Genomic DNA, 27,816 nt, shown 5'->3' on the forward strand with positions numbered 1-27,816 from the left:
GTTCCTGGGCTGAAGAAACTGCAAGGAGGCTAGTTGCTTGGGAGAGGAAGCCAGGTATTTGCTACATGATGTCATCACCTGGATGGTCGGGCACTTAGCATATTAGCCTTTTATATATATATATATATATATATATATATATATATATATATATACACATATATATATTGTATATATATATATATATATTTAACATGGCACACTTGAAATCTACATCAGAAGAACAAATGACTTCCTAACAATAATACTTTTACAAAAAATTATAAAAATTCATGAATAAAATTAAATTTTATGAATAATTTGAAGTGAATAATATTACTTTAATGATTGGGTTAAAAGATAAAAGTATATTTCAGTATAGTAAAAATGTATGTGTGAAAATGAATTATAGAGTTTGAAACTACATCTATGAAATGAAAAAAATAAAATGTTCACAATGATCAACTTGTTTACTCTGCTATTGTAAACAGACTCACTAAAATCTTGATACACAGTAATGCCATCTCTATGATAGATTTATATCCTAATGGAGATAACACATCCTATAAATATGAAAAAGCAATTTTATTAATAAGAGACATGTTAGAACCTCTTGGGGTTTGAGATAAACTTCAAGAAGATTTTTGTTTGAGTTTATGTATCAGTTGATTATAAACATCATCAATTATAATAAGGGAGACGCATATTTTAATATCTTAATGCCTGGTTTCAAAGACTCATTAAACTAAAAAAGAAAAAAAAAAAGACCACTTAGTAACACTTCCAGGGAGAGTCTACATTAGCTAAATTAATTTTACAGATTTGATAGCTGGGACAAAAACTCACTTTATAAATATATACTTAGAAAACTAGGATTGCCTACAAATTGCAGATGTTTGGCATTTATAATCTGTTCATTGATTTACAGATATTATTAAGTAGTATTTTTAATACATTTTTATTGACTTCAGAGAGGAAGGGGGAGGGAGAGAGAGAAACACCAATGACGAGAGAGAATCATTGACAGGCTGCCTCCTACACACCACACACTGGGGATCTAGTCCACAACTCAGGTATGTGCCCTGACCGGGATGGAACCGTGACCTCCTGGTTTATAGGTTGATGCTCAACCACTGAGCCATTCCAGTCTGGATAAATAGTATTTTTAAGGTGGAGGCAAGGATAGTGGAAAGGTGCATCTCAATTATGCTTCATCAAATATTTAGAAAATTTGTAATCTCTCTCTCTACCTTTGTCATAGACAACACATACTCCATTGCCTCTTATAAATATAAATAACCAGTATAATATAAATATCAACAGAATGATAAATATTGAATCTGTTAAACGTTGCTATATATTTTGGAGTAATAATAAATTTTTCTCAACTTCCTCAGGCTTTCTCTACCCTTCCTATCATTCAATTTGCTTTTGCGATGATACAGATTATTGTCCATTTCAGAACACCTGGCAACAGTGCTAGGGAACTAGCAGGATTTCTATGTCAAATTTTTATTGATACCTTTATAATCCTTTGTGGTAATTTACTTACGGGCTAAAATACTCATGACCTTGCTTTACGCCATTAATAGAAACTTATCCATTTAACTTAAAAGTATATTTAACTCTTTGAATCTAGCAAAATAAATGTAATATATTTTACTCAAATTTATTTCAAGATAACAAGGTGTTCAACATGACATTATCTCTCCTTGTATCCCACCAGATTAGAATAAGATGCAATAGTTGAAATGAATGCATATTCAGGAGTGTTTTGCATTGAAAAGGATATATTTGCTGTTTTATAATAATTAGACATTGAAATAAACTCACTAGATTTGTCATTACAAGATGTAACGAGAGATGTTAAATAAACATACTTAGCCTACTTATTTACATGAGATTAAAAATTCAATATATATATAAATGACAGAAATAATTTAAGTTTTAATTTTCTGACTTTTCCTATATCATTATTCTGCTGCTGCTGACATAAATCATGGTTATCATGGGTAAAGAGGAGCTCTCTGAATGAGAAGAAATCTGATTAAAGGCCAAGTTTTTCCTGCATCTATTTATTATAGCTAAATGCCATCTGCTGATCTCAAGATTATAGTTAGGGATATGCTGAAATTTAGTTCTGCCAGAAGCAAGGGTCCCATGATTGCCTCTTCTTCCCTTAAAAGGTAATATTCAGATCTTTCTACTGTGCAATCATGAAATATTTTACTTAGAATTAAGTACAAAAAATTCCTAAGATCAAATTTTCATGTAAGATGTGTCAGAATACAGGTCAGATTGTGTAATCACTTTGACTACCTAAAACAGACACAAAGTCTAACAGAAGAAACAGCTCTGATATAATTCCCATGATCTCCAAATACATGGAAATAAATTAATAACCACCCTTCATTAGTTACAAAAATTTTAATTTATAATATAAGCCCCAATTTTTGCCATCTGATTTTTATTATAAATGTTAAAATAACTAATTATTAAAACAATATATTAATTAGTTTGTATTTCCATTGTTTAATCTACGAGTTACTCTGAAACAATGAAATGACTTGGATTAAGTGTGCAGAGATGTAAAAAATAGTCTAAATTTGACATGTGCATATTGAAACTATTAAACTTTCCATTTGAAAATAATTATTTAATCCCATCATTCTTTATTACATCTTTCACATATTTCAACCATTATGGAGATAATTGAATATATTTAAATTGAGATGATTGCTACAAGAGGAAAACCATATTTAATTCAAAAAGCATACATAATAAGACAACACAATCCATGCCAAACCTATTTCCATTTCCATAATTGAATTATAATGTTAAGGAAGAAATAATAATTGTTTGTATACTATAATCCCTATCAAGCACAAATCAGGTACATGATGTGCTGTTTATCACTAAAAATTTAAATGTGCACACACACACACGCACACACACACACAAACACATAAATCAAAAGTCAAAATCTTAATGAAGTACATACAATATCATGTAATTATTCCTATAAGCTGTATTTATCACAATTGTTATGCTTATGTAATCTATTAAATATAATATTTTGAAAGCAACTAAATAGATTTTAATAATTAATAAATAATTTTATTTGAATGCCTAAATGTTCTGAGTTTTTAAATGATTCCATAAAATATTTACTATGAAGACTTTGGGTTCATCTAATAATATATAATAAAGATAAATTATTCTAACACATTTAAGATTAAAGTCACATATTAATTTTCTAAATGTATTTTCATTGATTTTTAGAGAGAGGGAAAAGGAGAGGGAGAGAAAGATAGAAACATCAATGAGAGAGAAATATCAACATCTATGCTCTGCCTCCTGCATACCCCCTATTGAGGATCAAGCCTGCAACCCAGGCATGGGCTATGACCTGGAATGGAACCAGCAACCTTTTGGTGCATGGGTCAACACTTAACCACTGAGCCACACCAATCTATCAAATACTATTTTTTATGCTGCTGAATATAGTTTTCAAAATATTGGCCACATAACTGACTGTGGTGTGTGACACTGGTAGTGGACAATGCATGAATACATAAATTATCTTCACAAAATACTATCAATTGTTTATAAACAGCAACATTAAATTGTTAAATAAACATAAGTATTAGTGGCTTCGTATTTATATATTAATTTCACAATAAAATGATGAAATCCACACAAAGCAATTACTCTTCTAATTAAAATCTATACAGTTTACTATATTGAATGCACAAGGTAACAACATAGAACAATATCTTTAAAACCTGATAATCAGTATATGTGGATATTTAAACAATAAAGCTTTTAAGAAAGCCATAAGAGAAAAATATTTTTTTAAATATATTTTATTGATTTTTTACAAAGGAAGGGAGAAGGATAGAGAGCTAGAAACGTTGATGAGAAAGATACATTGACCGGCTGCCTCCTGCACACCCCCCACCGGGGATGTGCGGCAACCAATGTACATGTCCCTGACTGGAATTGATCCCGGGACCCCTGACTCCGCAGACCAATGCTCTATCCACTGAGCCAAACCGGTTTCGGCAAAAAAAATATCTTAGCAACCATGGAAAAAACAAATATTTCTTTAAAAGGACAGACAAAACCAGAATCATACAAGTAACAAACATAATAAAGCAGATTGCATTAAAATTAAGAATTTCTACTCATCAAAAGATACCATCAGGAGAGTAATGAGGAAATCCACTGGATGATTTAAAACTATACAAAATATATATCTGGATGTGTGCCAGTAAATGTTTGACAACTAGTTCTCCAGAAGAAAGAAGAAAGCCCTGGTTTTAGTGTTTGCCAAGGTATGAAGTATAAATACCTCTACAATGGCAGGTTTTCAAAGTACCAAGCAGCTCCTGACATTCTTAATGCTTTAACAGTTGGCTCTTGTGATTCAGTTTGAGCCAAATCCAACATATCGCTGTGCATTTCAAAGAGGATTGAATACTATATACCACATATTTAAATATATATAAAACATGGGTAGGCAATGTAATAAAAAAGAATATAGTAGAAAAATCAAAAGACATACCAAGAGACATACACATAAAAATATCCACATGATAAATAATCATAAATATGACAAATAAGCTTCAACAGTGTTTAATACATTAGCCTTCAAGGTTTTCAAATTAAAATATTCCAACACACACATCAGAATGGCTAAAATATAAAGATGAAAGATTCCAAGTGTTACTGAGTATATGAAGCAACTAAATTCTCACATCCAGCTGTCAAAAACTTATATAACCACTCTGGTAAACTGTCAATATCTATTAAAGCAGAACATGTTCTACACATCTAAAAAAAAAATACACATATGCAATCTCTGAAAGACATATTTCAGATGTCCATATGACCACTCTATTCATAAGAGCTGAAGTCTGGAAGCCACCCAAATGTTTATAAATAGGGGAAATGATCATAATTTGGGATATTCACACAGCTGAATACCACACAAGAATAAGAATAAGTGATTTTCCACTGCATATAATATTACAAATGTAATGTTGAACACAAGAAGTAAAGTAGTACCTACTGTATGATTTTATTCATAGAATAAAACAAGGAGGCAAAGTATACTACGCTTCTACAAGTCAGCATCATGTTTATACTCTGTGGGTACAATTAACTAGAAAAGAAAAGCAAGGGAATGGGACTTCAAGAGATCTTAATGTTTTATCATTTTGCTTTTTAAGTTATGTGAGTGCAGGTTATATGGGTATGTTCTTTCTGTGATAATTCACTGAGACTGTGCACTTAAGATATGAGCAATATGTTCCACATATATTATGTTTACATAAGATTAAGAAGAACAAATAGTAAATTTTCTAAAACTTTTGTAGCAGTTTACAAGTTGAAATAATTTGTCAATAACTTCACTTAGGTATATTTGTAAAATATAAGCTAAACTGGAGTATAAATTTATTGTTCTATGCATATCCAGGTGGTGTATTTCATAAAAATTTCTTCCATTATCAACTAAGTCCTCTTGGTAAGGTAGAGGAATTCCCCCTTGCTTCTATATGGTACTTGTTTTTACTAATCATTTGTTGAGTATTTCTTTTAAAAAAATGTGGCCAAAAAGTACAATTTAGCATTTTTAGAGGTGGTAGTTGCCTACAGACACCTAAACAACTTCTTCAAGATACATGTCAATAATGCTGTGGGACCAAATCAACAGGAGTTTTAGTCAAGTGTCTTTTGCTTCCAAGGACATAATTTCCTCCCAAATATAAAATGAATTTTAAAAATGCCCAAATTATATGTATTATATGTCACTTACAATCAAAATCTTTATCGTGTTTAAGGAACAGTTAAACTCTAAAAAGTGTTCTTATAGCACAAATTTACATTTTTACCAATGTTACTAAATGCATTTAATCACAGAAATAAACAAATAATAATGTCCAAAATATCACTTTAGAAGTCACTAGTTATTTCTTATTACATCTATTTCCATAGCTACATACCTTACTTTCAACTCTCTCAAACTCTAACATCAAGCTTTCACAGAATAACCAATTTTTGATAAATCTTGACAGATGATAAAGTAAGTTTTAGTTTCAATAACTCATTGCCTCTGTTCATTGGCATCAGGTAGACCTCACTATAAAAATTTTAATATATAAAATTGTCATTCATGTCTAAAGAACTATTTTCCAGTGATATAAATCTTTACCTTTCTGAATGATGCCTTCAAATTCCTTTGGTATCCTAGCAAAGACTATAACAAAGGACTATATCTACTGAAGAACATAAACATTATGATAGAAAATATCACATAGTGTATTCTATATTTATGAAAATATTTAGCATAGTATCAGGTGGATCATAGAAATCTCCTTTACTATTACTTTTACTGAATACTATCAAGCATATAAAGGAAAAATCTCCAAAATTTAGTATATGAATTATCTTACCGTAAGCTCACAGGTTAGGAATTCACACAAAAATTCGCCACCCTGAGACCTAGAAAAATACAACCAAACACATTCTCTATTAGTACTGGTATTGCATTTTATTTTATTTTTTTATTTTTTAAAAATATATTTTACTGATTTTTTACAGAGAGGAAGAGAGAGATATAAAGATATAGAAAGCTAGAAACATTGATGAGAGAGAGTCATCAATCAGCTGCCTCCTGCACGCCCCCACCAGGGATGTGCCTGCAACCAAGGTACATGCCCTTGACTGGAATCAAAGCTGAGACCCCTCAGTCCCCAGGCTGAAGCTCTATCCACTGAGCCAAACCGGTTTCAACTGGTATTGCATTTTAATTCAAACACCACAAAATGTTAAACAATGATTCAATATTATGAAAAATCATAGTGTATGCGTAATTAGTATACATGTAATTTAACGCACAATTTTGACTATAATATTTGTAACATTGCAGTACAATTATCCTGCTCACATCAAACTATTGTGACTTAAGATTAGTTACTCTAACTTGAGATCATTAATGCAGGGATGACAAATAGATGACTTTAATTGTCTCCTTTGCTTCAAGATTACAGTGAATGAATGACAAAATGTATTTTGCATATATTATTTTAGAGAAGCTTCTCAGTTACATTATGACAAATAAACACACACCCATATACACATGCAACATATACACAAGCATACACAAATGTGGTTATCATATGATAATTCTATTTTTATCATTGTTTAATGTGTTTTAATCATTGAGTAAGACATAACACTCCATGCATATAAATATTCTGTCATAATTTTAAAGACTGCATTGTACCACAAAGTTCAGGATACATCTTAAATTTTTTAAGTTATTGAGTTTGACCATAGCACGACAGGACATTGGTTTGTACAGTATAATGGTGTGTAAATAAGGCTATTTGGTTATCATCACACATAATCATATTTAATAGTTAATGTGATTTTTTAAAACTCATTTTGATGCAGTGGTAACTTAATAACAATACATTTAGTAAGCCATTAAATTGGCTTGTTTCCATGCAAATACTGTTCTAGATAAATAAAAGAAGCATACTGAATAGTTAAATTCTCTCCTTAATGAAGAAATCAGTAGTATTTATGAACCCTTTAGCAAACTCATGAATGACTGGTATGGGGGAAATTGTTCCACTGCGTAATACATTGCTATACAAGTTAATAGAAAATAGAAACTAATAGATTACATTTATTATATCAGTGCTTTAATGAATGATATTGTTTGGGGTATATATTTTTCTCAGATGTCTATGTATTAAATTATTTCAACTGTTTTATACTATAAATGAAGAAACTATTATATATAACATAGTTTATCTGACAAAGGGATGATATTTAACTCTTAAGAGTGATTATCATATGTGAAAATGGTTCTGACACTAAAAAGAACCACCTGAGTGAAATAAAATGTTTTATGAAATGTCAGAGGAAAACAAAATATCACTCTTACTGAGGTTTAAATGTTCATATCAATATTTACTGTCTTTCTGCAAATTGAAATGCAGGAGTAGAGTGAAATCTTTAATAATAAATGCTCTGATTTTTTTTTATCAAAGTTATTGAGCTACTTGGTAGCAGAAAATGGACTGTACACTGAGTTTTTACTTCTCAATTCATTGTGCTTCACTCCAGTTATTGGCCATTACTCAACACCTTTGTTCTCAAGTTAGTAGAAGTTGTTTACTAACATTAGCAGAGGTCTCTACTGCCCAGTCCTTTTGCAAATCCCAATGTACATGAGGTATGCTTGTGGATCTCCCAGTTCATATATATAATTTATTTCAGAGAGGAAGGAAGAGGGAGATAGAAATATCAATGATGAGAGAGAATCATTGATTGGCTGCTTCCTGCATGCCCAACGATGGGAACTGAGTCCACAACCTTGACATATGCCCTGCCTGGGAATAAAACTATGACCTTTTGGTTCATAGGTTGATGTTCAACAACTGAGCCATAGCAGCCCGGCCATTCTTCTATTGCTTTCTGCCTTCATTTCCTCTCAGGAACAAGGAATAAGAAGATGGCTTCAGAAGATCCACTTCCTACTAATATTCATTAAAGAGGAAGTCTTTCCCAAGAATTTACTGTGATCTGAAAACTACAAAAAATTCAAGTAATTATAGTGACCTGCCCACCACCCCCCTCCTTTTTTTATCAAGTGGCACATGAAGTTAAATTTGGGACAAATGTTTAAAGGTTGAATGTTAGCTGAAACCAGTTTGGCTCAGTGGATAGAGCATTGGCCTGTGGACTGAAAGGTTCCAGGTTCGATTCCAGTAAAGGGCATGTACCTTAGTTGCGGGCACATCCCCAGTAGGGAGTGTACAAGAGGCAGCTGATTCTCTCCATGGATGTTTCTTCCTCTCTGTGAAAAATCAATAATATATATATATATATATATATATATATATATATATATATATATATATATATAATTTTTTTTTAAAGGTTGAATGTTAGCAGCAACATGCAGCTTGACTCAGGTAAGAATATTGATTATTGGTATATATTTAAAGAGGAAAAGCTAATTTTAACATGATATTAATAACTATTTTAGGGGATAGATTTGTGGTATGTTATTAAATTGTAATTGACATTTCCGCTGGGTTTGAGTTTTATCCTTGAGGCATTTCAGGAAATTTTATTTCATACAATAAGATTCTGGCTAAACCAATTTTATCAGATTTATACACTGAGTGGCCAGATTATTATGAGCTCTGAACACATAATAATCTGGCCACTCAGTGTACCAGTGCATGAATTTGTGCCTGAGTGGGGTCTGGCCAGCATGGCCAGGGGGAGGGGACATGGGCGGTTGGACGGCCTGCCTACTGGTCAAACTCCTGGTCGAGGGGACAATTTGCATATTAGCCTTTGTTATATAAGATATACACTGAGTGGCCAGATTGTTATGCATTCAGAGATCATAATAACTTGGCCACTCAGTGTATACTTTTCTCATCTGTACAACTTATCTTTGGTCAATAACTATTTGAAAGGGACTTATGCTAAGCCAAGTAACCAAACCTCAGAAGAATGATTGTTAATTTGGAATTCTAATATCCTAAACCTACCATGTCAAAGAAGGAAGGTTTCAGAGTAATGTTTATATGAACTGTAAATTATTTGAAGAGTTGTACTTGAATTAGTATTCTTATAGATCGATTAATGACATTAATGAATGGATTTATTAGATGTGACTAGACATTGGAGGAATTGCTGGAATGACATTTCAGATGGTGACTTTTCTTACTGCTATCTTAATTTTTTAAATAAATCTACATGAATAGTAAATAAATGAAAAAATCTCTGGTCTTATAATTCTAATATATTAGGATTAATTTTAGACAGTCACAGCACCAAAGCACCCAATTTATTAAATGCTAACTTGAAAATGTGCATTATTTATCAGACATGCCAATTTCTAGAATTTTCTGCCAATAAATATTGGAATACATAGGATTTTATAATTATGTAAATTTCATGTTACATGCATAATTTTTGTATAGGCTATTAGAAATGCTTCTTTTGGAAAACCAAATAGTCTTTTATCCATTTAGAAAAATAAAAGTAGTGTTGGTTTTTAAACTGAAGTCTTCTTTCAAGACTGTCAAGCTTATTATCTCAGAATTGAAAGTCTTATAATTGTAGGCAATCTGTTTGGATAAAAAGTAGACTGTTTCAGTGAAACCTAGCATATTGTAAAATCTCAATACATAACGAACACTTAAATGTTCCAATATTAGGGTGTGATGTTGGTAATTCATTGCTTAATGCTGAATATACTAACTTGTACACTTAAATAAAATGTACAAAAAATAAAGGTGAAATTTATGGTGTGTGACTCATCCTATATAAGAGAGGAATATGATAATTACTTGTTATGCCTTGAGGCATAACGACCAACCATGTGATGACCACAAGATCATGGATCTGCAGGAGGGTGGGGCAGTGAACTACAAGTAGGTGGCAGAGAGCTACAGGAGGGGGCAGGGAAGCAAGCTATGGAGAGACAGGGGGAAGGGAGAAGGAGGGAGCTACAGGAGGGTGGCAGCAACCTACTGGCACCTAGATTTGTGCACAGTGCTACAGGTATCCGAATAAAACTGCTATTTTTTTAAAAAATGTGCCTTATATCACCCTATTAGTTCAACTAGATTGCTTAACTTTAATGTGCTAGAAAATTCTGTAACATATTCTTTGGGTACTGAAATTTGTCTGAAATTATTAATTTTCTACAATGAAATAACATGCTTTATATATTACTAGTGGCCTTGTGCACAAAATTCATGCACAGCAAGGGAGATGGGGGTGTTCCTCAGCCCAGCCTGCACTCTCTCCAATCTGGGATCCCTCAAAGGATGTCCTACTGCCAGTTTACAGTAATCGGGCCTAAACCAGCAGTTGGACATCCCTCTTACAAGCCAGGACTGCTGGCTCCAGCCAATCACCTGCCTACCTGTTTACCTGATTACCCATAAACACTCTGCCTGCCTACCTGTTCACCCCCAACTGTCCCCTGCTGCCAGCCTGCTCACCCCCAAGTATCCCCCCTCCCCCACCAGTCTGATCACCCCCAACTTCCCCCCATGCTAGCCTGCTCACCCCCAACTGCCCCCTCCCACTGTCCTGGTCACCTCCAACAATTTCAAAACAGATATTCTGTTACAAATATGTTAAAGGTACCACTGCCAAAAGGCTATTGATGGCCCCCTCACCCCAACTGGCCCCCCTGCTGGTCTGCTTACCCCCAATGGCCCCACCCCCCCAACAAGCCTGATCACCCACAACTGCCATCCCATCCTGGCCTGATCACCCCCTGGTGACCCAAGTTTCCAGACCTTCATTTTTTATTTTTTATTTCTTTTTTATTTTTTTCAGTGCCTGCTTGAGCAGAGGCGAGGGCCAGCTATAAGCAAGTATCTGGAATTTATTTATCTTCTATAATTGAAACTTTGTAACCTTGAGCAGAGGCCAGGACGGGCCAGGGTGGGTGGGATGGGAAGCTTGGCTTCCTCCACCACACGGGCAACCCAAGCCTCCTGCTCACTCCAGCTTAGTGGCCACAACCATCTTGGTTGGGTTAATTTGCATACTCACTTCTGATTGTCTGGTGGGTGTGGTTTGTGGGGGTAGTGGAGGTAAGGTCAATTTTCATGTTTCTCTTTTATTAGTGTAAATGAGAAATAAAAGTAACAAAAAGTAGCAATCACTGTCTTCCATAATCTAAAGTCTACCGAGGAAAGAATTATTTGTAAACACCAAGACAAACCATTAACCTCCTAGGACTTTTGTGAGGATTTCATTACATAATTGAAAATTATTTGAAAACTACTACATAACAAAATGCAGGATTTGAAAAAAGGTAGGCGATAAGCATAATAGGCTGAAATTTGTATTTTAGCCTTTTGGCAGTGGTACCTTTAACATATTTGTAACAGAATATCTGTTTTGAAATTGTGCTTATGAAACACTAAAATGTTAAACTCCTACATACAGTTTTATTCTCAATAAAAGGTATAAAATGAAAATAATTCTTACAAATATTTCTTGTGCTCAATAGATATAGAAACAACATTAAGCAATCAATTTTGTCTTAATTTAAAATGTATAGATCCGCCCGGTCAGTGTGGCTCTGTGTTTAAGCATCGACACAGGACACAAGAGGTTACTAGTTCGATTCCTGGTTAGGCTACATGCCAGAGTTGTGTCCTCTATCCCTAGCAGGGGTCATGCATGAAACAGCCCATTGCTGATGTTTCTCTATCATCAATATTTCTATCTCTCTATCTCTCTTTCTTCATCTCTCTCTAAAAATCAGTAAAAATGTGTTTAAAATAAAATAAAATGTATAGATCCTGCCCAGCCAGAATGTCTCAGTGGGGGTCAGGGTACATACATGGGTTGTGGGTCTGATCCAAATTGGGGCACAATCGGAAGGTAAATCATCTCTCTCTCTCTCTCTCTCTCTCTCTCTCTCTCTCTCTCTCTCTCACACACACACACACACACACACACACACACACACACACAGAGCATGTCCTTGGGTAAGGATTAAAAATACACCAATAAATAAAAGAAAATAAAGTGCATAGGTCATTTTGTTTTGTTCTCCAGCCGAAACCAGGTTTGGCTCAGTGGATAGAGCCTCAGTCTGTGGACTGAAAGGTCCCAGGTTCAATTATGGTCAAGGGCATGTACATTGGTTGTGGGCACATCCTGGGCAAGAGGTGTGCAGGAGGCAGCTGGTCAATGTTTCTCTCTCATTTACCTTTCTAGTTCTCTATCCCTCTTCCTTTCTCTATGTAAAAAATCAATAAAATATATTTTTCAAAAAATGCTTCTCCAAGTTATTCAAAACATTGAAATTTTGTAAAAACGTTTTCTACTGTGTTGATATGCTTGTCAATAAAAGTCTCCATCTATTAATTGGTATATTACAGAGATCTTCAAAACTCTTTTTTATAAATGACATTGTCCTACTTTTTCTAAATTGATATTCAATTAATAGATAAAGCTTACAAAAATAATAACGTTAATGGTAAAAGCGCCATGTTATATAATTACTTACATTTGAGAAAAAATTATAATTGTAACTTGTGATTTCAAGCATAATATAACCATCCTTTAGTTACTGGAGATAGTTTTACTGGAAAGGCTATAAAAATGTGTAAAAGTTCACAGGATTGGTTGAACCTTCATGTAAATTAATTGGTTACCATAGCAACATTCATTTTCATGTCAATTCAACTGTTGCAGGCATACAGATAAGCTTCGGAGCTTCAGTTCTGTGACTGCCATCATGGCTGTTAGATCCTTATCCCTCCCTCATCTGAAAAAAATATAGTCTCTCTGGCCCTAGGTACTCTGCAGGTTGGCTCCTTTAATGAGCCCCTGGAAAATACCCTGTTTTCCTATTATTTTCCTTTTACCTCTTGCTTGTCAATTACCATTTCAGAGGTAAAAATAAGATAGACAGCCATACCGCTCAAACTAAATGCATATACAAATCACCTGGCGTACTTGTTAAGCTGCAGATTCTCACTGATAGTTCTGGACTTGTTTGAAATGTAGAATCTCAGCCCCTCGTGCAGAAATATGAATCAGAATCTTCATGGTTAGCAATATTGACAAGGCTTGTAAAGCTAAGAAACAATTTAGTTACTCCTATAATGAAATATAAATTATGTATGCGAACTACCCCACAACTTCTGTGTCTGTCTTTCTTCCACTCTAACTGCCCCCCAATACCTCAACTCGGTAACATTACATAAAATCTTGTCAAACTTCATAACTTTGGAAAAGAAAGCTGATATACTGCCCCCCCCCTTTTTTTTTGCTGTGTTACCACACAATCAGTGCTATATGTTGCTCATATTTCATCATTCCTATTCTTTCTCAGCAGTTACCTACCCGTTATAGTAGCCACTAATGTGAAATATTCCCAATCCGACCCCATTCTACACCTGCCCGTTTCTCCTGTTATGACATAACTTTCCACACATTTTTAAGTGGTTAAAGTTATTCCTGTTAACAACTTCAATTTTCTATTCTCCATTTAAAAAATGCATATGCATCTCATCCAAACCCAGGAACAAATTCAGGAGGTAGCAAACCTAGGATCAAATTTTAGCTGTATCACATCTGGCCAATTACTTAACTTTTTTGACATCTCATTAATGATTATAGACCAAAAGAACAATAATGATTACAAACATGTAAAAATTATGTGTTACAGGATTTTTCAAACACTAGTCAATTTAATACTCCCAACATCCTTAAGTGGTAGGCACTTCTCTTATATCTACTTTATAGAATAAATTAACCGAGAAACAGAGCAGTTAAATAATTTGCCCAAGGGCACAGATTTAGTCAGGAGAGGAATTTGCTATGATAGAGTCTTAGACACAATTAGAAATTAAATGAAGTACTGTAGTTGAAGTGCCCCCTGGTAGCTGCCCAAAAAAACATTAGTTTGCTTCCTTCTGATTGACTGAGTAATCCAGGGCCTCTCAAACTTTAGAGATCATGAGAATGGCTGAGGGCTTAGTTATGCACAAATATCTGAGTTCATCTCTTACAGTTTTTGATAAAATAGGAGAAGAGTAGACTCTCCACATTTGCATTTCTGACAAGTTCCAGAGGCTGTTGACTTAGCTGAGCTAGACACCCCACTTTGAGAACCACTGAGTTGGTACTAACTCAACAGAAGACAGGTATCCAGACCTGGACTCTCAAGACCCAGAATCTAGTAAAGACTGTTTTAAGAACAAGTAAAGCTTTACACAAACAAATAAAAAGACACATACAATTAGTTAGTAAATTAGAAACATGACCATGTGAGCTATTTACATTTTTAACAATCAAACATGGTTTACATTAATAAAACCAAACCCAAACGGAAATAAAAACTTAGTTGGCTAAATATATTATGTCGGTCATGTAGCATGGGGTATGTACAATGTTTCTACCACATTTACAAATTAGAGTCATATTTCCCGGACTCTTCTACAATCTATTCTGTGCAATATATCACAATCATTTACTCTATTCTGTTAGTATATGAGCTTCACAATTGTTAATAAGTAGCAAGTGCTTAGAACAGTGCCGAATGCATAGAAGGGACTCTGAAATGCTTGCATGTCTGTCACCATTTCTTTTGGTTAAGAGGAACTACAGAATCAAAAGATCCGAATAATGTTACAACTTTGATTGGTATTACCAAAAGAACCTGGGAAAGAATGAACCAGTTTCCACTCCCACCAGCCCTATGCGCTTGTGCTGATTTCCCTTGCTCATAAACACCACCTCATAATTCTTCCAATAGTAACAATTACTGCTACATGTGTTTACCATATGTTGTTTTTCAAACTTGAACATCTCTAAAATCACAATGCATACCCAAAGGAATAATTTAGCTCTACTTTTCCATTTGTAGAGATCTACAAAATAATAATTTGTCTTACAATTCGTGGCATTTTAGATTCAAAAGAGAAAAATCCAGTGACACATAAATCCTAGTAATATATTTGTGAATACTAGTCATGATTATTTCAAAAAGCTATCTAATGCTGTTAAAACATTTTGAAATATCACTGTAACACTATGTGTTGAATGTTGTCATATATCGCTGATTAACTTCCTAAGAAATATACTATTTTCTCTGGGCTGAGTAAGGACTCAGATGACCTGTCTTAATGCTACAAATTGGTAGTACTTGTCTTAAATTTAACAGAGATAGAAGAAAAAGAGACATGCCACCAGATATAAATGAACAAAAACCTTTCAAAAAGAAAAAAAATATATATATTAGGGAATCATGAAAAAAGCTAAAATAAATGCAACCAAAAGCATCTAATTTTCTTATAATCCTATATAATAAAGAGGTAATATGGAAACTGAGCATCACTCCAACACACAAGATGGCCGCCCCCCTTATGGTCAAAGATGGCCACCTCCATGTGGACACAAGATGGCCAGCAGGGAAGGCAGTTGTGGGTGATCAGGCCAGCAGAGGAGGGCAGTTAGGGGTGACCAGGCAGGCAGAGGAGGTAAGTTGGGGGGGGGGGAACAGGCCTGAAAGGGAGGGCATTTGGAGGTGATCAGGCCTGCAGGCAAGGGCAGTTGGGGGGGATCAGGCCTGCAGGGGAAGACAGTTGGGGGTGACCAGGATATCAGAGGAGGGCAGTAGAGGCGATCAGGCTGGCAAGGGAGGGAAGTTAGGGGCAATTTGGGCCAGCAAGGGAGCATTAGGCTAGCTAAAATAAACATTATTCCAACATAATAATTCCTGGAGAATAATTACTACCTGAGTGTTCTATGTTACACATGTATTATATATAAACATATTCATAGAGTCAATAAATAGAAGTACCCTTTGTATTTCTTTAATGTTCTTAAAAGGATAATACCATACTATACTTTTCCCATTGTTTACTTTGTAGAAAACCATATCTTTTTTATTTTTTTTTATTTTTTTTAAAGACAAAGAGAATTTTATTTTATTTTATTATTTTTTACCATTTATTTATTTATTTATTTTTACATATTTTATTGATTTCTTTTTTGCCCCGCTCCCTCCCTCCCACACATCCCCTCCCTCCCCAGAGTTTTATGTCCATTGGTTGTACTTATATGCATGTATACAAGTCCTTCGGTTGATCTATTATCTCCCCCAGATCCTCCTCCCCTCCCCGCTGTAATTTGACAATCTGCTTGTTGCTTTACTGTCTCTATATCTATCTTTTGGTTTTAGGGAGGTCAATTGTTATTAAAACATAGACAATTTTAAACAATCACTATCACCTAATATGTCATTTGTGGTGTTAGCCTCAAATATTCTAAGACTAGCAAAAAGTCTGAGAAATGATTGTTTTCTTTTAGATATAGTGACAAAAAGCTGAAATAATGCAATTTAGGATGTGATTAAATATTAAAGACTATATTGTGTGTGACAAACCATATTTTTCAAACTGGTATCTAAATTGCCTAATAGAATTATGTACATAAATTAGAATATGAATTGAACTATTATCTTAAATTTGTTCTAAATATTTGGGTATAAAAATATAAAACACATTCCACCCTCAATTTAACATGTCTTTCAGGATTTTAAATTAGAATATATGATGTTATTCACAGACCACACAAGTCAGTATACAAACTTAATCATTAATGAAATTCAGGTCTATTGTTTTGGCAAGACTATTCCTTTATAAAGAAAACTGGTGGATGGGTCAGAGAAAGAGAATGTCTGGGGATTGAGAAAAAAAGTAAGTAATTAATAGGAATGGAGATGAAATGACTCATGTCAAGGAACTTATAGGTGAGAAATTCCCATTTGTCTGAAAAACTAAAGCTTGAGTTAGAGCTTTAGAGATTTCTAAAGCTATTTCATTTGGCTTTCTTATAAATCAGATTTTGTGAAAGCTTATTTTATCAATGATATAATTCACTTTGTAATTATAAATTAAATGTATCCCAATTAGTCTACATTTGCTTATAGGAATAGAAACAATTTAAATATCCAACATGGCTCACTATACTGGCAATTATACCTGAACCCATTCTGAGTGTACTTGTTCATGTAAATATGTAGCAACACAGTCCTTAACAACCTAGTACTCTGCAGGATTCTTAGTATAGAAAGATTATAAGTTAAATACTCAGTCTATCATAGCAATATTTAATCCAAATTATAAATTGGAAGAGCTGGGTTAAAATATTTTAAGTTTGAAGAGTTGTTTTGAAATTAGCATATGTATATTTTACATTAACCAACACAAATTAATAGTCTTGTTCTCCTGCATTCAAACACTAAAGGGTATGATTCTTCTTTAAATCATCTCTTTATATACAATACAATGCCTTCATTTCTCTCTGTATTTATATGCAAAACAATATAAAGACAGTGGTGGTTCTAACATTTTGTACACAGATGCTTTGATACTCTTCCCTTACAAAGGTGGAGCTTACTCAATATCCCAATCCTTGAGTGTGGGCTGACTTCAGTGACTCATTTCCCACCAATGGAATCTATCTATGTAAAAGCCTTCAGTGACTGTTACAACCAGACGACCAGCCGATAACCATGACGTGCCTGACCACCAGGGGGCAGATGCTTAACACAGGAGTGTCCTCCCACAGCCAACTTCCGAATGTCAGCCAACCTCCTGCAGTCCCTCCCTGCAGCTGGCTGACCCCCATTGGCCCCAATCAGGACTGGGCGAGACGGCCCCAATCAGCCCCATGATCTCCAGCCAGGTCAAGGGACCCCACCCATGCACGAATTCATGCACCAGGACTCTAGTGTAGTTATAATGATAGTGTGTCACTTCCAAAACTAGGTCACAGATGACAGTGTGCATTTACTTTGTTCTTTCTTGGATCCCTTCTTCTGGGGATGGGGGAGCTAGCTATTACATCAGGAAGACATTTATGCAGGTCCTCATGAGAAGGAACTGAGCCTCTTATCAACATACAAGAATATATTGTCCAGCCTGTGAGTGAGCCACTTTAGGAGTGGATTCTCCAGCTTTGGTCAGGCCTTCAGACTATATCATGGCCAACATGTTGAGTAAAACTTTATGAGAAACTCTGAACCAGAGTCACCTAGCTAAGCTGCTCCTAAATCTTTGATCATCAGAAAATGTGTAAAATTATAGAAGTTTCTGGTTTCATGCCACTAAGTTTGGGTAACTTGTTGCACAGACATAAAGAAGTAATATAAGGTAGATGAAGAGGTAAGCAAAAATAAAATTACAATACAATGTTGAAAGTATTGTAATGATGCGAGGGAAAAAGAGAAATCAGAAATCAACTCTGTCAGGAAGGATCAGGGAGATGGCTTTTGGATTGGACAGAATTTGAAGAAAAATAGGAATCACTTTAGGTGCAGAAAGAGGTGGCTTCTCTCCATTCTCTTAGAATCAAGTGTAAAAAAGCATGGTTATCTACAACAGCGTGTTTAGAAAATGTCAGGAAGTAAGGTGTGAAAGTTGCATAGACGCATGTGTAGTCCAACAGAAAAGTCTGAAAATGCGACACTCAGGTCACACATTTCTGTAAATGAGTGAGCATGTGCAAGAGGTAAAGGACTTAAATTGATTATTTGATTCCTGGAAATATGTTTTCTTTTAACTATGTGTATTTTCTATAGCACGCATCTCTCTAAGGACACATTTCCAGAGTCCCTGGTTTCTATGGTAAAATTATATCATGGAAAATCCCTTTGCATTCAAGGAGAGCTACATTTCTTTTGCACAATTTTCAATTCTCATTTGCTACAATTCTCAGAATATGTATTATTTAATCTAAAAATTTACAGCACATACTATGACTAGCATATTTGTAAGTACTTGGAAGATATTAATTCATCCAATATTCACATAAATATGTGGGATAAGCACTATTAGTATCTTAATTTTACAAATGGGAAACTGAAGAATATATAGATAGGTTAACTGATTTTGTAAAGATTACCTAGTCAGTGAGTGATGGGGCTTGGATTCCTATCCAGGGTATTTGGCCTCCAGGTTTTGCTGTTTATCATCATACTTTATTGTTTCTATTACACTGAGATTTCAGCAAAGAACTCCTTATCATATATGTCAATTTTACAGGTGAATTTCTCCATGAATGCTCTACTTTTGCATCTTACAATAACACTTTTTATACAGTGTCACAAAATGTGTTTCACAAACTATGAACCCTATGAGGTCATTGGTCAGAAATATTCAAATAACTTCATAGTAAATAATCATTTTTCAGAACCAGGATATATCCTTACTTACTATGAAGTTAGTATAAATGACCAAAATTTCACTCGCAAGTAGAACTTTAATGATGATTTATTTCTCTTCTTTCTTCTTATTCTTAGGCCCTTTAATCAATCTTATCCCATAATTATCCTTGACCCTCCTCTCTGCGTAAGGCCTTTTCCAAGCACTGCTCCTTACTCAGTCACAACTCAAACCCCTTCTGAGATTCTGAGCAATGGAAGCGAAAGAGGAAAGTCAAGCTATGGCATCTTGAGATGAAATTAAAACTAAATTAAAGTGAACCCAGGCATCTATGAACCTTGACCCAGATAAAAATAAAACCACTGAGGCCTGAAGAGGTTAAGTAATGTACCCAGGCCCATGGATTTAATAAGGATTAGAACCTCTTTTGAAGCAGTCATTTTCTGATTGCTGACTCCATATCTGAGTCGTCTATGGTGTGATAAGTGATAGGGAAGAGGAAGGGAGATTAGATGTAATTCTGCAGCACATGCATAACTTGATTGTTAGGACCTATTCTCCCTACCACTCCCTCAATACCAAGAGCCTCACAACTAAGGCCCCTGGTCCTACCATGGCACAGACATGCAAGAACCTCCAGGTGGGCACAGCCCACCTTAGTGCTGGGTGAAATCTCTCCATCCTCTTGGACAGGATTCCTTGTACAGCACACACCCTGGACTACTGCATGGTAGGATAAAAAATAAGCAAAAATGGGGTGAGACAAATATGCAAGGAAAGAAGGACGAGCCTATCCTTTTATTTTTTCTATCCTAAATTCATTACAGCTAAAAACTATTACCTCCCTTAAAAATTCCAATTCAAACTATGCTTTCTTGCCTTCTAAATCTTGAGTACCATATTTTATTTTAAAAGTAATTTTAATGAACTTATTAACAATAATAAAATGTTTATGACTTAAAATATGGAAAGTTACAAAGAATAAATTTTAGAGATAACTAATATAAACCTTTCTATTAATTGCTTCCCAGAACTTTTAAAACTTCATTAAAAAAACATACAACTTTTTGTTACAAGCTATATAAATTGATATGCTTTTAATTTATATATATATATATATATATATATATATATACACACATATATATATAATATATATATACACAATATATTAACATTATTGGTAAACACACTTTTTAATGCTTCCCATCACTTGTTCTACATTATAATGACTCAGTCCCTCTCATTGTGACTTATAGAAAAATAATTTGTACAGAAGTGAACTTGGGTTTTAATCTTGGCTTCACTGTACTAAGCTGTGCTATCTTGGCAAATTATTTTTATGAGCTTCCAATATTTCTTTATCAAAAATGCCCATTTACTCAATATATATATATATATATATATATATATATATATATATATATATATATATATATATATATCAGTGCCCTCTTGGGCTTCTCAGAGGCCACCACCACAGCCCTGGCTTTCCTGGACCAGGCTTAGATATAGCCCTTTCTCCAAAATCTATAGTCTTCCCTTCTGGGACTTTGTAATATAGACTGGTTCTCCCAATTCTATCACAAAGGCACCTCAAATTCTCCTTCTCATATTATATTGATTTCTCTGGAATTTCATTGTGAGTTATTTCCTTAAATTTATCTTAGAAGTTACCATTTTTTCTCTTCATATTTTACATTCTATGGTTTATCCCATATTTCTATAATTTCAGTTGTTATAACCAGCATTTCTAGGCCTTAATAAACTTGCAAATATCAGCACCTTTCTCTATACCAGAAATAACCAGCTTGAAAATACAGTACAATATATGCTACCATTTACAATAGAAAAAAAATTGCTATAAAAGATCTAGCTTTTAATTGAATGCAGAATACTTAGACTTCATAAAGAAAATTATAAACCTCTACCAAATTATATTAAAAACCTAAAGAAACGGATATATATATTATATTAATAAACAGAATTATTAGAATTGTTAATTGCCCCTAAGTTATTCCGTTTGCTCTCTGGGCTTGCTTCTTAGATAACGTAAAATGCATTCTAAGTCCAAGCAGCTGAACACCAGATACGTTTTGGGGAAACCTCAGTTTGTCAACTGAGAGCTGCTTTTACATTGTGTTCATGTATGTGTGGAACAGACTAATTCAGTGAAAAAATGATATCACAGAGGTATGAGAAGGCACAGGAACAAGGGGACTTCTTAGCTAAGTCCTCTTAGAACACAAAGTACTTGAGAGGATTATAATGAACTTTTAAGTTGAGACTGAAGAATGGCAGGGGATCACAATTGAAAAGTTTCGGTGGGCAACTTGCATCCCAGGTTGCTTCTTTTCTGAGCACTGAAAAGACACAACCATAATAAATTCTTCTCTTCCTCTGAGGATACCTAGATCACCATTCGTTCGTTCGTTTTTTTCATCGTCTGCCAGTCAGCCCCTATTTTAAGATTAGGTGTTTCACGGGGAATAAATGGTCGAGTCTGGCACCCTGACATGTGAAGAGTCGGCTGTTTCAGCCTGAGAAGTGTAAATGGGATCTGTATCACTGCAGAGGGAGGAGTGATGAACACAGTTTTGACATCTGCCTGCTTCTTCCTTTCCGACAACTGAGAGGCCCTCTCCTACAAAGAACATCAACTGCTTGATGAGCAGCCTTTATCTGTTCTTTCTTCCCTGCTTATCCTTAGGCTGAATCTCACAAGACATGACTAGTGTTCTATAACAATTAGGGGCAAAACTGTTCATCCTTCTCTTTTTATCCACTGGCTGATAGCTTAGCTATAAAAAAATCCTCTTTTTTTATATAGCTAAGTTTATACCGAAGTTTAACGAATAGTCCCTTTGTGTAAGACCATTTTTTCCCTTCCTCACAAAATCTGAACTATCCTCCTACATTTTATTAGTGTGTCATCCAATAGTAGCTGTGGTAAAGATATATCAGCTAGTAATGCTACACACTGGTTTTGTTTGTGTGAGTGTTTTCCTCCCACTTCATGATACATTTGGTTCTTAGGGTGGGATGTTTGTTTTTTTCCTAGTTCATGATGTGGCAAAAATCATCTAACTATTGGTAATGAAATCTAGATATTTTAATTGAGAAATGGCTCAAAATTATGAAAGAAGGGGCACAATGGAAAATAAAATAAGCAAAAAAATCTATTAGCAAAGAAAGACAAAACCTCAGTATCACCCAAGCTAAACACACTGAAGAAAAAAAATACAAATTTCATTTGTATATATGATCCAGAATTTAATAATTTACTTGCTATCATCATATTTGAATTATAATTACTTCTGATAAAAATTTTGTTTTCATTGTGAGGTTTTAAAGTCAACTTTCCCTTAAAGAAACTTTTAGTCCAAGCTAATACTTAAAAATGACAGCAAGGAAATGGTAGGTATTAACCTCTTTACTCCACAGTTAACTATAGCCTGGGGATTGTTTGTGGAGTCTTATAAATAATAGCATATGGCTATTGTAAGATCACATGTTCACTATTTCATCCTAAAATTAATTATGCATGATCTATTATGTTTAACAGGATGAAGTTAGGTATATTTAGATCAGTGACTCAATGCCACGGTCTTTGTTCTTAATACACATTATCTGGTCATCATAAATCTATTTATTGGCTCAGAATATAACAAGGAACTGTTTTAGATGGACTGTTGAATAGAAGAGACAAGGATCATTGTTCTGGTGATGCTGTACTATGGAAAATGGAACAGACCATAAATACTAAATACAATACATGAGTAAATTATGTAATATAGTGGATGGCAAAAATGCTAGAAAAAACAAATAGTAGAGGTGAAAGGGGATTTGGAGTCGTTGGGGTGAGTATGAAGATGGTAGGATACAAATAATTATAGGAATCCTGGTCATTATAAATCTGTGGATTCTACGGGGTGGGGCAAAAGTAGATTTGCAGTTGTAAATATGTGAAACATGTGTGTACGTTTATCATGTATTAATTATTGTATTATTTTCTGTATGACAAAGTTAAACCTACTTTTGCTCCATTCTGTATATGTCATATCACTACATACATAAAAGGAGCTTTAACTGATTAAGGATTGGAGAGTTAGTATGTATACACATGTACATCTTCTGGGGAGCCAAAACCGGTGTGGCTCAGTGGATAGAGCATCCTCCTGTGGACTGAAAGGTCCCGGGTTTAATTCCAGTCAAGGGCGTGTACCTTGGTTGCGGGCACATCCCCAATAGGGGGTGTGCAAGAGGCAGCTGATTGATGATTCTCTCTCATCGATGTTTCTAACTCTCTATCCCTCTCTCTTCCTCTCTGTAAATAATCAATAAAAAATATTTTTTTTAAAAATCTTCTGGGGAGATAATCTATAACTTTCAGCAGACCCTTAAACAGATCATGTTCCAAAATAAAAAAAGTAAAGAAAAAAAAACTGACATTTTCAATATTTTGTTTTTCACAAAACTAGACAACATTGCTTACTTCTTTCCTATAACCTTTGTTTTTATTATCAAGAATTGTGGTAGATAGACTTTTTGGAAAAGACTATATAATATGTGTTAATAGTTCAGTCTGAAAAACATAAATAATAAAATTAATGATGCAAATGACACGGGTTTCTTCTTAAATTTCAGCCCTTTTTAATATAAAGATAAAATGGACTTAGAAATATTGAATGTGACCACAATTACTGACCTCACTGATATATTAAATTTCTCCATTTAAATCAATGGTCATTAAAAGCAACATTTAGAATGTGTTAAGTACATGGTGAAACAATAGTCAACAGTGCATTCTAAACAACTGTAATTTTATCCTTTGTAAGATTATATTGCTTCTAAATTATAAATTATAAAATGAGAATTATAATTCCTGCCTCAAAAGAGCATTATAGGAATTAAATGAGGTAAAATTTACTTAGACTTATTCTATACCTGATTCCTTATTTTTCTTTATATATTATGTGTACCTATTATTTTTATTAGATTACTATATGTGTGTGTTTGTGTGTGTGTGTGTGTGTGTGTGTGCGCGTGTGTGTAAATCCTTTGCTACGATGGAGTATTCCTTGACATGTGGGTTTCTCCAATGTTACTGTATCTTGATGTTCTCTAGATAAGCTTTGAAATGTTCCTTCATTGAAATAAAACTTCCTTTCCCCTGTTCTTCTCTTCCCTTTACATAATGAAGACCAGTAATGCCAGTGAACCATTACTGGTTTATTATCTCTTCCTCCAATCTATCTCTATGTAAAAGACTTAGCAAGCTCTTATTATAGAGTTCTAAATAATTTGAATGATAACTTGTCTCATCCTGGGGAAAAAATTTTTTTTTTCTAAAGGTCCTTAACTTAGCTGCTATGTTTTAAAATTTAGAAGATTAGCTTGTATTAAAAAACACACAAGAATAAGAGTTGGGAAAAATAGATTCACTTCATGATTGCACTTAACCTGTGAGCACAATGATTAAGGTTAAAGTGCCTAAAATATTTGGTTAAAGGGAAATGAGAAAAGGCAATGCATGAATGAGAGTTCCCAGATGGGTGCTTCTGGAAAGGTGAAACATAAAGATTGAACATATGCTGCAGGCTGGGATCAGAATGCCTTGGGCTCTCTAGGTTAGACAGGAATGGACAATGAGATGAGTTCTTCCACCTGTTGCATGGACATGAGTCAAATAAAACAAAGTGTAAACAGGTTCTAAACAAATCGAAGAACTCTAAAACATGTAAGTGCCAGCTTTCATACTCAGCTCTGGTGTCCTAAATTTCAAAACTATGAGAAATTTCAAATTAAATTTACATAAGCTTTAAAGTGCACAGAGATCTCAGAAATTTTAGGAAGAGTAAACATGTGTTAAATACTTTCCTTTAACATAAATTGCAATTGATACCAAGTAATATATATGAGTGATCAGGGAATGACTTTATTTTTTTCTGTCAACTATTTAAACTGAAAAATGTATAGCATTAGTTTGGTTTATATAGTTTTGATTTTAATTTCTAAATTTTTCATTTTTTTATTGGGAAATATAAAAGTGTGTTATTTGAGAGTTGGTCCTTTTTCCCCCCATCATTAGCACTCAAGTGAGAGAACTATCTTACTTGATGATTAATTGTAGACATGCACCCCCATCTCAGGGACAAATCCTTAACTGTGGGTATTAGGCCATGATTAAACAATCCACAGACCTCCAGTGAATTCAACACCATTATAGTGGTATGCCATAGGAACGCACAATTAATCCATTAACCAAATTTAATTAAATTTCTTTCCATTTATTAAAATATAATAGGAACAACTTTGAAAACCAAATTTTATTTATCAAAGTCAGCTAAGATTCAATTTAATTGAGGATATGTATGAATTTTGTGAAGGGGAAGCTAGTTTTTGTAACCTAAATTATTTATGTGTAGAATAAGAGAGATGAGAAGTATTTTAGTTCTGAAAGACAAATAAATGCATCTATATGTTTTAGAATGAACATTTTCTGTTATAGAACTATATTCCAGCATCTAGCATAAGAAATAATTTTAGCTCTTAATAAAACTATGAAAATTCATTAGGTTTACAAAGAGTTCTTTGAACTAGAATTTTTGCACTGATCTTACCTATAACCATATTACTACTATTATTTTATCAATACATATCTCCTTTTAATAGCTTATTATACTTAGAAATTTAAATCATGTGTATATGTATGAGTGACAAATTTTAAGATCACATGTTTGACAAGGTAAAAATAAACTACATACATTAAAAAAAAATCTCTGATCTTTAATCAGATGTCCTACAGTTCTTCAGTGTAATACCAAATGAACACAACCTCCTACCTCAAAAGTTTGCTAAAGGAAAACAGTTGATAACCAATAAATACTCATAATTCTCAGAAAAATGTAGATTCCAAAAGAAACTAAAAGAACAAAAACAAAAACTGATAAGGAGAGCTAGACTGTAACTACTTTCTTAGAAATTTTACAATCTAATTTCAACAGAGTTTTTCCCTGATATTATTAAGGCAAAATCTATCAGGCCAGAGCTTATTTTCAACTGTTAACATGTATGTCCATAAATTCTGACTGCTGTTTTTTTTCTTTTAAGTCTATTTAAATGGAACTTGTGAAACATTATATTTTCATCAAGCAAAACATTTCCTTCCCTTTTGCCCAGTATTGTCACATAATTTATACACTGGAGCCTTACCATAATATTATTGAGACTTTGTGGCAACGTTGCATTAGACCCAGCTCTTAAACTTCTACCATTTCAAAATAGACTCTCCCAGGCCGTGGTATTTTGTGGAAGAGCCATACTTAAGGGCTCTTCCACAAAATAACACGGCCTGGGAGAGTCTATTTTGAAGAAGTGGTATTAGAAGAAGTTAAAAAAAAATGTGGCTGTCAAAATAAATTTTAATCGTTGTACTATTGATATTTGGCTCTGTTGACTACTGAGTTTGCAGACCACTGCATTAAACAATACATTATAATAACAATATTTTTCTCATTGAAATAAAGTAAAATTTAGAATTCAGTTGTTGAGGGTCTATTATGTATAAAACCAGCATGCTATGATTGAAGAAAATGCTTACTATGTATGGGCAATATAAAGATTTCTTCTAGATCTGTCCATGCCTTAACCAGTATTGCTTTATTGAGGAGACAGAGGGAAGCTAGGTAGTCAGGGATCAGGACCATGGTGAAGGGGTGGTGGGGTGGAGGAAATAAAACCAGGGAACTCACTGTGGAGTTACTAAGGCACCCAAACTGGGTGTGAAAGGAAGAGCATGCTAAGGAGAGACATGAACTTTACCATGTACGAATGTTGCTAAGACAGGCAGCTAGCAGATAACCAATCACAAGACATTGAGGCATATAACCAATCCCAAGAATGTTACTAAGACAAATTCTTTGAAAAGACCAATTAGAAGCTAGCAAGGCTGTCTCCACCCCTTAAATTAAAAGGCTCACATTTCCTCTTGCCTCCCCCGCTTAACCCCAGCATGCAATGGATTTCTGACTTTTCCACAGCAGGAGAGCACATCCCTGTGCCCACATTGGTTAGGACCACATGG

General features: G+C 34.1%; 1 protein-coding gene and 1 long non-coding RNA gene across 2 annotated transcripts in view; one reads left to right on the plus strand and one right to left on the minus strand.

Moving 5' to 3' along the window:
- The window catches only part of PTPRD (protein tyrosine phosphatase receptor type D), a 1,977,099-nt gene that overhangs the window by 1,111,916 nt on the left and 837,367 nt on the right, over window positions 1–27,816 (minus strand). Inside the window, exon 7 of the mRNA XM_084898455.1 lies at window positions 6,438–6,486. The gene's annotated coding sequence lies outside the window, so the exon portion shown is untranslated. The remainder of the gene's footprint in view (window positions 1–6,437; window positions 6,487–27,816) is intronic.
- The window catches only part of LOC311629901, a 1,265,484-nt gene that overhangs the window by 551,005 nt on the left and 686,663 nt on the right, over window positions 1–27,816 (plus strand). The window lies entirely within an intron of this gene.

Source organism: Pipistrellus hanaki (genome assembly GCF_964339955.1).
Source record: "Pipistrellus hanaki genome assembly, chromosome: 11".
Classification (NCBI taxonomy): domain Eukaryota; kingdom Metazoa; phylum Chordata; class Mammalia; order Chiroptera; family Vespertilionidae; genus Pipistrellus; species Pipistrellus hanaki.